At 41.4% G+C, this 14,194-nt stretch overlaps 1 protein-coding gene across 1 annotated transcript in view; it reads left to right on the forward strand.

Annotated features, from left to right (window-relative positions):
* The window catches only part of CMC2 (C-X9-C motif containing 2), a 36,572-nt gene that overhangs the window by 5,805 nt on the left and 16,573 nt on the right, over positions 1–14,194 (forward strand). The gene's annotated exons all lie outside the window — the stretch shown is intronic.

Genomic DNA, 14,194 nt, shown 5'->3' on the forward strand with positions numbered 1-14,194 from the left:
GGGTGAAACTGCTAGCAAGAAAAATCATATCTGTTCTATGTATGCTCTGATGCTAAAGAATTACTAGTGAGTAAATACAAAAACACTAGAACTCTTGGTTCCAAAATGATACCTTTTATCAGACCAACTGGGAAATCACAAGAAAATTGTCTTTTTCTGCAAGCTTTTGGGGTCAAAGTCCCTTTGTCTGGCTTTGGGAAAAGTACAGATGGTACAAGACGGTAAAGAGTCCCCATTGGTAGGAAATAAACTTCATTTTTGCACAGAGGGAGCTGAAAATGGAAGGCTGTCCCTTGGGGTCCACAAGAGTGTCTTTGTGAGCTGTGCAGAGTAACTCTTTGATGTGTAGATCAGGTAGGATTACTCCCCTGGAGGTGTCAGATAGCAGACAGAGAGGTAGAAAATCTTCCTTGTTGTTCTGCAGTAATGTTTAAAATCCAAAATCGGCTAAAATGTGGCATCTTCAATGTTTCCATGTAGTGAGTAATTAAAACTTGCAAGGAGCATCCACATGTAAAATCTGTGATATGCTGGAAGTTGGAGCATGTGCGTAGCCTCTGACATGCATATATCAAACACATTTCTCTTCCTATTTCCTGCCAAATTTCAATACAGAGAAGTTGGGGTCAAATTCTTCCACCTTGACTCCTGTTAAAATCTGATTTTTTTACTGTGGAATTCAGGCTGAACTGCAGGATCCTGTGGCTAACTTATCCAAGATTCAGCCTGATTTCCATGGAAACCAGTGCAAACAAACTGCTTGGGCTTCTGAATTGGTTACAGAATAGAAATTGAATTGTTATTTTATTTTATGAGCTTTTAAGGAGCATTTCTTTCTATTTTTTTAAGAAAGAGCTATAAATATAAAATCAGTAGTGAATGAGGTCCTGCAGTGGGGTACTACTGAGACCTGTTGACATTCTAGTATGTGCAGGGAAAAATGTGTTTTGTTGCCATGGGATTGAGCAGAAAAGAATTTTGTCTTGTGGGAAGCTGAAGGACCAAACTTCACTTGTGTATGATAATTGGGCAAAAATCTACCCCCAGTTTGAAATTAAAAAAAAATTAGCTGTATTTTATATGTATGGATCTACTTAAATTGAAGTGAGATGGAATTTTTCACGGCATGCAGAGCTGCTTTTACAGACGTCTTGCGGTGGAGGGGCCTTGGTGCGGATCTTTATTGCTGGCTGCCCTTTGTGTGGCCCCACCCCTCAGCACTGATTGGCGGAGAGGCCCCGGTGGAAGGGAGGACAGACAAGGGGGCAGCCACCATCTTGTCTGCTACTCTTCATGCTGACCCATCAGCCAGTGCCTTCTCCTGGGAATTGAGGCTAAAATTTTTTTCTTAATCAACTATAAAATTAATATTTTGGGGGAAGTTTCCAGGATGGAAATGATTTATTTTGGTGATATCATGTTCTGCTGCTTCTAGCCATATAGTATTTAAGAAGATTGGCTCCTTCTGTGCATTTAGATTGCAGTTTTCTCTGCGGACACTTATCTCTCATCTCAGCACTAGCATTTTCTTCTTTGGCCTTGGTTGTGCCGCTGGAATGGACTTTGCTGAAAAAAATGCTAGAATTATCTTCCTGGTTGCTTATTCTCTCCATGTCTTTCATGAAGTAACTGCTGGAGAGCCAGCATTTTATTTTATTAAGTTTTTTTTTGTTGATTTTTGCATACAATCCCAGATTTTGTAGTTTCTGTGAAAGCACAAATTAAGTAGATTCCTATTTATATAGGGTGGGATAGGAGTGGTACTGAATATAGACTGCTGGCCAAGACCAATTAGCAAGGATGCAGAATTGTAGATCTGAGAGACATTCAGCTACCATGAATAGTGTAGGTTCAGAATATAATTCTTCTTGGGTCAGACTTTTGTATAACATAATATAATCATGAATTAAATAATGTTTAAAAGCACATTTTATTTTGTTTTGTTTTTAAAGAAAATTTTTTCAGTAATAAATGTGACAGGAGTGTTGTTGGGGAATTTCAAAAAACAGAACTGATGGGTCTACTTCCTGTATCAAGTACAAACGATAAACTATATCAGTGGAGAAAGTAAAAACAGGATATAGTTGTTTCTCTAGTGTTGACAGTAATTCTTGCTTCTCATGGTTACTATGCCACCTTGTGGACATCCTTATTCTTTTTTTGGAGCTTACTATAATTCATTCTAAGATAATTTTATGAAATGTGAACATTTAATACCGTGAAATAGTACCATTTTCTAATTTAGATTTTACATTTACTGATTTATTCTTTATAAAATACACAATAATTTTATAAAAATGTGGGTTTCTGTTTTGATTCCTGTTTAGCTATAGATTGACATATAGGACTCATCTTTCATACAGATGTACCAGGAAAAGTGTTGCTAAGATCATGAATCTATGAATCACTTAATTGTTCTTGTGTTGTGTTAACAAGTGTCATAAGCGAATCGGTAAGTGAGACAAATTCTCCTTCCAGTCTAACCTGGAGTACATTGTGTTGAAAAAAAGCAAGTAGATGAACTCAGGTATTTTCTGTTTCTAGCATAAAAGTCTTTCTGCAAAGATTCTCTCTCGTCTCTGCTACTATTCAACAAATAGCATTCACCCCTTTAGCATTTTAGCATCGTATATCTTCAATACATACTCAGGCAGACGGAACATTCCTCTTCCTCTATAATACTTATCAAAAAAAAAAAGTTCTCATGAATGGTGCCAAATTAATAGTCCTGACTTTGTGAAATTGTTCAGAGAACACACATTGCAATGTCAGCTGTGCCTCCTCCTTGCTGCATAGTCAGCATGCCTCAGTTAACTGTGCAGGTTCCTCTACCAGTGAGATGCATGCCTTTATCACAACAACTGGACTGAGGTAACTAATTCACTTTACACAGGGTGCTTATACACAAGCAGCAAGGCTGCTCCAACACGCTGGAATTTCAGCATGTTAACTGCTGGAGCTTGGCAATTGCTGCATCCCCACAGTCTCCTGCATCTCGTGTATCAGCATCCCCACGCTTAAAAATGGTGGCAAGGGCGCTTGAACTAAAGTTTTGTTTGACAAGCTTTAGTTCATGTGCCCCTGCTACCATTTTTAAGCACAGGGATATTGATACACGAGGCATGGCAGCACCTTAATTAGATTGACTCTCGGAGCTGCTCTAATTAAAGTGCTGTTTCGGAGCATGTGTAAAAGTGCCCGCAGACCTCTGAAGAGGTGCCCTGCACTAATGACTTCTGGTTGCTAGTGGATTTGGCGTGGCAACTTCAAGTGAGAGATTGTTTCCTCTTATTAGTTCCCTACTGTGAGATCTTTATTCTACTCTTTAGGTGACCCACCTGTGAATGAGTGTTGGGAATGGTGTAAGATGCATGTTGGAGAAGTAGTTACCACAGATAAAAAATGTATTGGAGGCATACTCCCAGTAGCACATATAGCAGCATGGCAGTCTCATAGAAACAAAGTAGCTGTTCTTTGTGGCTTTGATAGGTGAAATCCTTTCCATGATACAATTATAATTAGGTCTTTTTTAATCTTTGTTACTTATTCTTTGCTATCATGTCTTAATTATACTTTCAAGTCAAGTCCTATAATGGAAAAAAATCTTGTTTCAAAAAGGATTAATTACCTCTTGTGTTGAGAGGGGAGAAGTCACTGGCAAAAATGTTCTAGGCTTGTGAAAGTGTGTGTAGACTGTCTCTCTAGGATAGTATGAAAAAGCTTAAACTGTGGCCTTACAAAGGGCCACAGCTGTGAGGGCCACTAGCAAAGGCAGGGAGTGGAGACAGCTTAGAGGAAAAGTAGGTCTCCTCTCCAGATCTGTAAGAGGTCACTTGTTTGTAGGTGGCAGAAAGGGCACTACTTGCTCTTTTTTACATTTCCCATGGCATTATATAGCTCAGGCAAAGGGCGTGTGGGACTTACAGGCCCTGGAGAAAAGGACTGGAAGAGCTTGTTTGATCCCTTAGCAGAGAGCATGAGTTGTGAAATGCAGCCAACAAGGGCAGGAACTGATTGTGCTGTGGATTAGCCTAGTGAACTGTTCGTTATGGTGTAATTAATTAGATACGAGAAGGGGTAGAACACAAACCAGATTGTATGTTGTGTGGAGGACAAGTATCACTGGGGTACAGAAGAGGGGAAACTGGGAAGTGGTAGTACACTGGGAAGGAGAGGCCCTTGCTACTGTACTCCTCATTAACAGGTTATGTAATACAGCTTCCTTTTCTGTGGTAGAAAAAATCTTTCTGCATTTGGCCTTCAGATACCATGAGGATGTCCCCTGTATAAGAGTAGAGTGTTTGTTTGGGGGGTTTTTTTGCCCCTTTCCTTATCTCTAAGTACTTAATCACTTTATGGGGTATGCCAACTAGGGGAAGGTATTGTCAGTTCTTCTATTAAGTATTCAGCTAAGTTCTCTCTCATTAGGTTTCCTTATTTTTTATCAGTTTGGATCATGTGTTTTGTAATAACTACTTCATAACTCTAAACCCTAACAGTTTGCAGCTTGGGGAAAAACGGCCAAAGTAATGAAGCTAAAGTAATTATAATTAATATTAAAGTACAAGCCACTGTAGAATGAATGGTTTCTTGTTATTTAATATGACTTTATTAATAGGTCTTGCTAGGCACTTTGTTTTTCTGAAACAGTTAGAGCTAAAACAGTATCTTTTTTCTTAATTAAGTATAAAGATTCATATTTTTTTGGAAGTTTCCAGGATGGAAATAGATTATTTCAGTGATATCACATTTTGTTGCTTCTAGCTATATAGCATTTAAAAAGATTGGCTCCTTCTGTGTATCTAGATTGCAGTCTTCTCTGCAGACACTAATCTCTCATCTCGGTGCTAGCAGTTTCTTCTTTGGCCTTGACAGTAGTTGTGCTGCTGCAATGGACTTTGCTGAAAAGTGCAAGAATCCTCTTCCTGGTTGCTTATTCTCTCCATGTCTTTCATGAAGTACCTTTACAGGCAAGGTCAGTCCCCAGACTGCTACACTTGGCATCACAGTTTAGGGAGGAGGTAAGCAGCCAACAGTGTGGGGGGTAAGGGGGTGTGTATGTGTGTGTGGGGGGGGACAGGTTAGGGATGTATACAAGTCCATACAGCCAGACGTGATGCACTTGAGGATGCTGAGGGAGTTGGCTGATGCGATTGCAGAGCTGCTGGCCATTATCTTTGAAAACTTGTGGTGATTGGAAAAGGGCAAATATAGTGCCCATCTTTAAGAAAGGGAAGAAGGAGGATCTGGGGAACTACAGACTGGTCAGCCTCACTTCAGTCCCTGAAAAAATCATGGAGCAGATCCTCAAGGAATTCATTTGTAAACACTTGGAGGAGGAGAATGATTAGGTCCAGTCAGCGCAGATTCACCAGGGGCAAGTCATGCCTGACCAACCAGATTGCCTTCTATGATGAGATGGCTAGCTCTGTGGATGCGAGGAAAGCAGTGGGCATGATATATCTTGACTTTAGCAAGCCTTTTGATGTGGTCTCCACAATAGTCTCTCAAGCAAGCTAAGGAAGTATGGGTTGGATGAATGGACTGTAAGGTGCATAGAACACTGGCTGGATCATCAGGCACAAAGGGTAGTTATCAGTGGCTCAATGTCTAGTCGGCAGCCGGTACCAAGTGGAGTGCCCCAGGGGTTGGTCCTGGGTCCAGTTTTGTTCAATATCTTCATCAGTGACCTGGAATATGGGATGGAGTGCAAGCTATAGTTTGCAGATGATACCAAGCTGTGGGAAGTAGTTGATGCACTGGAGGGTAGGGCTTGAATTTAGAGGCCTAGAAAAAAATGGAGGATTGGATCAAAAGAAATCTCATGGGGTTCAAAAAGGACAAGTACAAAGTCCTGCGTTTAGGATGGAACAGTCCCATGCACTGGTACAGGCTGGGAGCTGACTGGCTGGGCTGCAGCTCTGCAAAAAAGGACCTGGGGGTTACAGTGAACAATAAGCTGAATATGAGCTAGCAGTGTGCCCAGGTTGCCAAGAAGTCTAACAGCAGACTGGGCTGCATCAGTAGGAGTCAGCAAAGCAAGAGAAATGATGGTTCCTCTTTATTCAGCACTGGAGAGGCCACATCTGGAGTCCTGTCTCCAGTTTTGGGTCCCCCCCACTACAGAAAAGATGTGGAAAAGTTGGAGAGAGTCCAATGGAGGCAATGAAAATTGTGAGGGGGCTGGGGAACATGACTTCTGAGGAGCGGCTGAGGAAACTGGGCTTATTTAATTTAGAGAAGAGAAGGCTGAGAGGGGATTTAATAGCAGCCTTCAACTATCTGAAGCGGGGTTTGAAAGAGGATGGAACTGGACTGTTCTCAGTGGTGGTAGATGACAGAATAAGGAGCAATGGTTTCAAGTTGCAGCAGGGGAAGTTTAGGTTAGGTATTAGGAAAAACTTCCTCATGAGGAAGGCAGTAAAGCACTAGAACAGGTTACCCCTGGAGGTTGTGGAGTTGGAGGTTTTTAGGACCTGGTTAGACAAAAGGTCTTGGAGGTCTAACCGGGTCCTAAAAACCTCAGAGGTTTTTAGGACCTGGTTAGACAAAGCCTTGGGTAGGATAATCTAATTGGGGGGGGTGCTTGTTTGAGCAGGGGTTTGGACTAGATGACCTCCTGAGATGCTTTCCAAATGATTCATCATTTCCTTTTGCTTCCACTGCAACAAATGTATTAAAGGCAAAGGCACTTCAATGTTTCATTTCAACATTTTGCCCAGTGAATGAGCTTTAGGTTTTCACCATTGCTCTGCTGACATTTGTGGCCTTGTGTACTCACTTGCCTGCTGCTCTCAATGCATGGGAAGAGCAGCCTGACAATCTACAGAGCCATCATCTTGTGGTTTTGTAAATCCTTCCTTAAAATCTTTCTGCTGTGATGCTTGCAAATTACTGCTTCCTGGCATTGGATAGGCAAGTGATGAATTGAAACTTCTAGTTTGCTTTCAGATTCTCTTCTCAATATTACCTCCTATCCATGCTTTTATTCTCTTTTCATTTAGTCTACCAGTCTCATCTTTTTCTGACACAGATTTTTAAGATTTTGAAGGCAAGGCATGTCTGCATGTGTCTGACAGCACTCCAAGCAAGGGGCCCTGCCCCTTGCTTGAGATTCCTGGGAACTGCTATTATACAGGCAATCTTGTAAAATATTAATATTTCATAACCCTTTTTTCCTGTAAATAGTCTGTTTCTAATGACAGTAGAAGCTGGCTCATTTGTATTCAGGTTCTCAGCCTACTTAGTTTTCAGTGGGTTGCCAAATTAAGGGTGAGCCATTCAGCTATTTGTTGCGGGTTTTGCTTCAAAGGGCACCACTTCTCCACTCAGATGGAGCTCATCATCAGTGGTCCCGCCTAGCTGACTCGGGAAGTGGTGCCCTTTGTAATAAAAGTCCTGGACAGTGGTTTGCTGCAGCTCTTTCCACCCCCAGTTACTTCTTGAAGCCTAATCTTTGTAGGGGAGGAGGAACCTGATCCTGTAAAGCAGTGGGGGGCCAGCCTGTTTGGCAGGCTTGTCACATTAGCCCCACATGCAAGTGCCACTCTGATCGTCTTCCCCTGCCCCGTCTGCCACTCTGTTTTCTGCTCCCTGCCCTATCTGCTACTGTGTTCTCTTTTCCCTCCCTGATCTGCCTCTTGCCACACACACAGACTGCCTGTGCTACAGGTTGGCCATCCCTGCTTCAGAGTATATGGGGATGCTGTAATCTGCCATATGGGTCTGGAAAACTGTGTGTGTATTTTCCTTTTTTGTAGCAGTCCTTGTCTTCCTGACAATCAGAAGCTACAGCTTTTGATGCTCAGTCTTGTTTGCCTTTGCTTTTTTCATTATTTCTGTTCAGTAACTGCTCAGCTGAGCCATCATCCTGAGTGAGTTCTTTTCATGTGATACTGAATGTGTTGGAAAATGCATAGATTCATAGATATTAGGGTCGGAAGGGACCTCTATAGATCATCGAGTCTGACCCCCTGCATAGGCAGGAAAGAGTGCTGGGTTCAGATGACCTCAGCCAGATGCCCATCCAATCTTCGCTTGAAGACCCCCAGATAGGGGAGAACACCATCTCCCTTGGGAGCCCATTCCAGATTTTGGCCACCCTAACTGTGAAGAAGTTCCTTCTAATGTCCAGTCTAAATCTGCTCTCTGCTAGCTTATGGCCATTATTTCTTGTGACCCCTGGGGCGCCTTGTTGAGTAGAGCCTTACCAATTCCCTTCTGCACCCCCATGATGAATTTATAGGCAGCCACAAGGTTGCCTCTCAACCACTCACATGTATGGATGCGTATGGTTTAGAATTGCGTAGGCATGTTTAGGATATGCTTTTGCTTTGTAGAGCTAAGCTTGTGTATTAGGGATGTGCTTCTTAATTGGTGCTATGTATGGGCTCTGAGGGCACACATGGGGAGGGTGTGAGGAATTAGACTGACTACATCTTTACTTCCTTCTCTCCCAAAGTTGCCATTGTGTCAGGCTGGCACATGCTAAAATGCCATACTGCTCTACATGGGAAGGAAGCATCTTTGTGTAGCACTCTGGGGGAGCTAATTGTCTGCTAGGGACAATGGTACGGAGTCAGCCTGAGGTGCCATGCTATCCTGTTTCCAGTTGGCCAGGTGGAGCTGTTCGCAGTGCACTACAGTAAGCAGGCGACACTAGATAACTTCTGGTGGTGGAGGCCGTCTTGTTCACTTTGCAGGTATTAAGATGGCTTCAGGTTCAGTAAGGCTGAGAACTGCAGTTTTGGGGCAAAAGCAGTTTCTATAAAAAGGCTTGCAACCTAATTTAGTTGGGTGTTTCCCTTGCTTCCTGGGTGATCCTGTTTCTTAATTGAGACCAACTTGTGTTTTCCCTTCTCCTCCCTCCATCCCTTCAAGTCTTCTTGTCATTAAGACCAAATGTTTTTTCTCTGAACCCCTTGGACAGTGTGCAGCGCTAAAATTTAATATCCTAAATGCTCAAATCTGATTCCATCCTTTCACTTGGTTCCTCTTGGTAGGTCCATATTAGTAGTATTTGCTTGAAACCCATTTTCCAGTTTAGTAAGTGAAGGCAAAAAAAGACACTGTAGGCCAGGGGTCAGCAACCCCCCCGCACGCGTGCCAAGCATGGCACATGAGGCCATTTTGCTTGGCACACCACCACCAGCCCGGGCTCTAAGCAGCTGCTGCCAGCCACGGAGCCTGGGCTGCTCCCAGCAGGCGGCTGGGAGGCTGCAAGCCCCGCTGCGAGCAGACCAGGCTCCATAGGCTGGCTGAAGCCTGGAGACTGCAAACAGCTGCTCCAGGCTCTGACATGTCAGCACTCTGGCACCTTCCAAGGGAGACAATGTGGTTTTTCTGGCACTCCAGCCAAAAAACGTTGCCTACCCTTGCTGTAGGCCTTAGTAAAATTACAGTTCAGAGTCCAGAGATGCCCTTTATCTTGGATGCTGGACAGTAGTCAGCACAGGTTAAAGGTGATAGTTTCTCAGCATACCTGCTCTGGCTTTGAAGTTCCTAATAGGTAAGATGTCTCTTCCACTTGTTTCACTTTATTTAATGGAGCACACAGGAAACGATGTTCCTGCTGCATGGTGCTCAGTTTTGATTTGGTCTGTTCAAAGTTGTATAGGACTGGAAACTGGTTCAAGAAGTCAGAAATAAAATGTTCTCCCTCTCCCTGCTTTGTGTTACAGTGGAAACTCCTAGTGTATATTTTTAGCTTCGGTTGATATTTTCAACCAAATTTGTCACACGCCTGTAACGCACATTTCGCTTTGCCAAATGTGTAGAGGAAAAATATGCAAAATTAACATCTTTTAGATAAGATTGTTTAAAGAGAGATCTCAGGAGCTGCCTGTGTGTTCTGCCTCCTCAGCAGTTAGCACAGTCCCTTGAAATATACCAGCACCTTTAAATAAATATAGGGAGTTAATCTTTAATACTTCTCTCCAAATAATCACTTCATATATTAATGGTGTTTGTCTAGCATTTTACAGCCCATTTTTCTCCCAGAGCAATTGCTCTACTTTCCTAATATTATTCTTGTACTTTAGTACTAATATTTCTTTCAAAGCAATTGCTTGTTTCCCTTGGTATTCTTTATCCAGTATTTGTTAATAGTTCTCTTAAAGCAGTTTATATTCCAGAAATTGCTTTCCAAATATTTACAGCTAACCTTTTTCAAGATTATTCCAATTTTGATATCCTTATAAGCTACCATCTATGTTAGAAGTTTTTCTACATGGATTTGTTAAATACTAGTAAGATGCTTACCATGTGAGAACTTAAACATTCCTGACAACACAGACCCTTTTCCCAGTTTTTGTTCTTGAGATTTCACCTGTCATAGTACTCACTTTTTCTTTCTTTTTTAAAAAGTATGTGTTGTCTTTATCTACTTTTGGGTCACAAAGTTAATACTGAGTACTTAATACAACTTTTAGTCATGGATGTCAAAGTATTTTATAGCCCTTCATCATCTGGGGTAAGTGACTTATAATATCCATCTAGTAAAGAAGCCAACTGAGACGCACAGCCCATAGTGTGTTTTAAGACTGACTAAGCTTTGAAGGCTATAATAATAAATTGTGGTATTTTTCTTTAATTCAGTAGGATTTTATTTTCTGTAGTTGAGGATTATATAATAAGTTATTGCAAGAGCACTGTTGCCATGAAATTAATTGTTTTTAAAGTATTTTATAATTTAGAGGGGCGGGCATATAAATCAGAGGTACAGTCCTGTAACGGGTGTCAGTTGGAAAGCTCACTTGAGTAAGAGCGATCCATGAAAAGATTACTAATTGGTGAAACATATGGTTGATCATATGTGTTTAAACCATCGGTATCTTTTCATATAAAGTGAAAACAGAAAATGGAAATAAGTTTCTTTATATGAGTCACACCAGTGAACCATTTTAAATGAGGCAGGGCTGTGGCTTTTCTATTGTCAAACTTCTCCCATATCTTTTGCTTTACTGGAGCATGTCAGTGCTTTATACTTTTGAGAGAACCAATTAAAATGACATTTTTTAGCAGTGGAGGATTTGAGACTGGAATGCCTGTAAAAGTGGCTGGTGGTATGGCTAGCAGTCTATCATTGATTTAATAATCAGCTGGCGAAGGTCATTGACTGACTAGCCTCTCAAAAGACTGTCTGTGCTTATGCTATAAGGAAAATCTACAGAGAAATTAAACATACATAGATTTGCTGAACTGTTCAAGCAAGAGTTCTTACTGAATCATTCAACTTGTTGCCGAAACTAGGGCTGTCCTTTGCTCATTATTTTGCCAAGTGGAACATTTATCAGCTCGCATCGTTTGTAGGTTTTGCTTTGCTCTGATTTATAATGCAGTATTAGACTTCCACACAGTGACTTGGGGGACAAGCCTGAAAGAAAATGCCACAGCAATTATGTTTATGTAGGTGTGAGTTTAGAACATGCCAGTGAGAGTGCATTTTTACTGGCAACTAGAAGACAGCTGAGCTGAAAGTGAGCATTGATTTAAGAGGCTTTCACGTCTGCTTGGATTTCTCTATTTAAATCATTTTTCTTCTGTGAGTATCAGACTCTTGTAAGACAATGCATTGCTTGATTGAGGAGGTGCATACATTTAATTATTTGCTCAAAATTTCCCATCCCCATTTTATCTGTACCATTGATAATGAGTGGTGCATTAGCGTAGCCAGAGCTTTAGTTTGAATGTTGGCATCTTAAGCATTACTCTCTGACCTAACCAGTGTTTGTCATTGAATAGTGATCAAAATGTCAGCCTTGATGGACAGTTCTTTTTAAGGTAGTGGTGGCTGTGTAAAACATAGTCTTCATTAGTAATCTGCTGTAGGTAGTTATTGGAACTAAAAGGGTAGTATGAATGGTGAGACTTGGAATCATAGAAGATGAGGGTTGGAAGGACCACAGGAGGTCACATCTAGTCCAACTCCCTGCTCAAACCAGGACCATCCCCAACTAGATCATCCCAGCCAAGGCTTTGTGTAACCAGGTATTAAAAACCTCCAAGGATGGAGCTTCTATCACCTCTCTGGGTGACCTCTTCCAGTGTTTTACTGGTCTCCTAGTGAGATGGTTCTTCCTAATATGTAACTTAAACTTTCCTTGCTGCAGCTTGAGACATTGCTCCTTGTTCTGTCATCTGCCACCACTGAGAACAGTCCAGCTCCAGCCTCTTTCAAACCACACTTTAGGTAGTTGAAGGCTGCTGTTAAATCCCCTCTCAGCCTTCTCTTCTCTAGACTAAATAAGCCCAGTTTTCTCAGTCTCTCCATAGAACTCATGTGCCCCAGCCCCGAAACCATTTTTGTTGCCCTCAGCTGGACCTTCTCCAACTTGGTCACATCCTTCGGTGGTAGGTCCCTTGGTGGCTGCAGCACTGACAACAGCTCCACCTAGAAGCGGCGTGCTGGCTGGGCTTGGCACTTCTGCCTAAGAGGGTGGGAGCGAGGGACGCAGGCTGGGCAGGGTATAATTAGTTGGTGGGCAGCTGTGGGACAGATGAAAGTGTGTGCCTGGTGGGCCGGATCCAGCCTGCAGGCTGTGTTTTGCCTGCCCTTGGCTTGTATAATGATTGTAAGAGGTGCTGGACTGATCTCATCATAGTTAATTTGTTCCTTGCATTTTGTTTCTAGTTCTTGAATTTTTTACAACTCTGCTTAGTCCTGTCCCATTTATTACCTCACATTTCTCCACCCCCCCACCATCCTCTTTCTTACAGTGTTTTTTATTTCTTTTAACAATTCTTTTCCTCTAGGAGGGTTCCAGCATCTTTAATCTCTGAGACAGTATTGATAGCTAGTCAACTGAATACTAGTCAATGCTTCTAGCCCTTTACTTAACATACACTTTTCCTATCATGTTTGTTTAACTCTGAAAGGTTCTGGTGTCCCACAGTGTAATTTCTTTGCAGAAGTAAGACAAGGTAAAAAAATCCATAATCCTTTGGCAACGACACTAACTTGGTGCGCTGAGCACTTCCAAACGAAATAGATGGTGTAGTGTTGGCACTGCTTACACATGAGCCAGTATCATAGGCGTCATTCACTTTGGAGTTAAAGGGAAGGAGACTCTAGGGTTTTTGCATATGTTGAAAATAGTAATTTTATTCTGTTGCAGATAGCTGAAACAATGGGAAAACCATAAATGACTGTACAAAAAACTGTCTTTTTCTTAGATAATGGTCCCTCTCCCCCTGTAGTGTAGCTCTGGTGTGCTAAAGGAAAACTGCCAACATTTGGGATATTTGGCCTAGAGCTAAGTAAATATTTACTAAATACAAATAATTGCATTTCCCAAAGGAGCTTTTATGAAATACCTGCCACTTCATCATTATCATTCAGGGAGTGGAGTGGGTGTCTTTTGATGAGAACTTCCATTTTAATCATACTGCATTGTAGTTCTTAGTGGGAGGTTTAGCCTAATGAGTCAGATTAAGATGGAGAAAATCTGCAAGTAGACAGTTCCAAAGTGTTCTTAAGGTACACTCCTAAACTTCTACAAGCTGTTTTCTTTAATGCATTAGTTGGAGTAAATTAACCTTTTACAGGCCTCTGTTCTTTTTTTAATTGTTTCCTCACCCGAGCCAATTATTTTTCCTGTTCTTATCTGCTTCATGAGTTGGTGATGGGGTATCTTTACATATTTAAAAAAAATTTCTAGTGTATTAATTGTAACTGTAGTTTCTGTATTTTAATTAGATTTGGTTATTAGTTTGCAAGTTTCCTTTAAGCCTTCCCCCCCTTCTTTTTTTTTTTTTTTTTATAAAGGATTTAAGGAACTAAGACAGAGACACTGATATAATTTACATTCAGCTAGGAAAAGGGTATTATGGAGAATCTAGCAAACTTGCATAAGTCGGGGAAATCATCATTAATAATGAAACTATTATTAGTGGGCTCCAATATTCCTAGCTATAGTGAATTGGATTAGAGATACTACATGCACCCAAAAGAGCCGATTAAAGCAGTGATTATTAAGAATGGCTACACAGCCTTCACTTTTTTTCTGCTTTTCTGGGTTTGTCAGGCCCTTGGGGTAAACTGAAAAAGCATTACATGAAGATTTTCTTTGTGGTTCCTGTTAGAGCCAGTACTGTTTCATAACTCAAATTCTGAGCAGAGCTTAGGGACAATGCTATTTTCATAGCATTCCCAATGGATTAGATGTGTTTTATACACATATACGCAAACAGAGCA

Source organism: Gavialis gangeticus, unplaced genomic scaffold, assembly GCF_001723915.1.
Source record: "Gavialis gangeticus isolate Ggan-Ray unplaced genomic scaffold, GavGan_comp1, whole genome shotgun sequence".
Classification (NCBI taxonomy): Eukaryota; Metazoa; Chordata; order Crocodylia; family Gavialidae; genus Gavialis; species Gavialis gangeticus.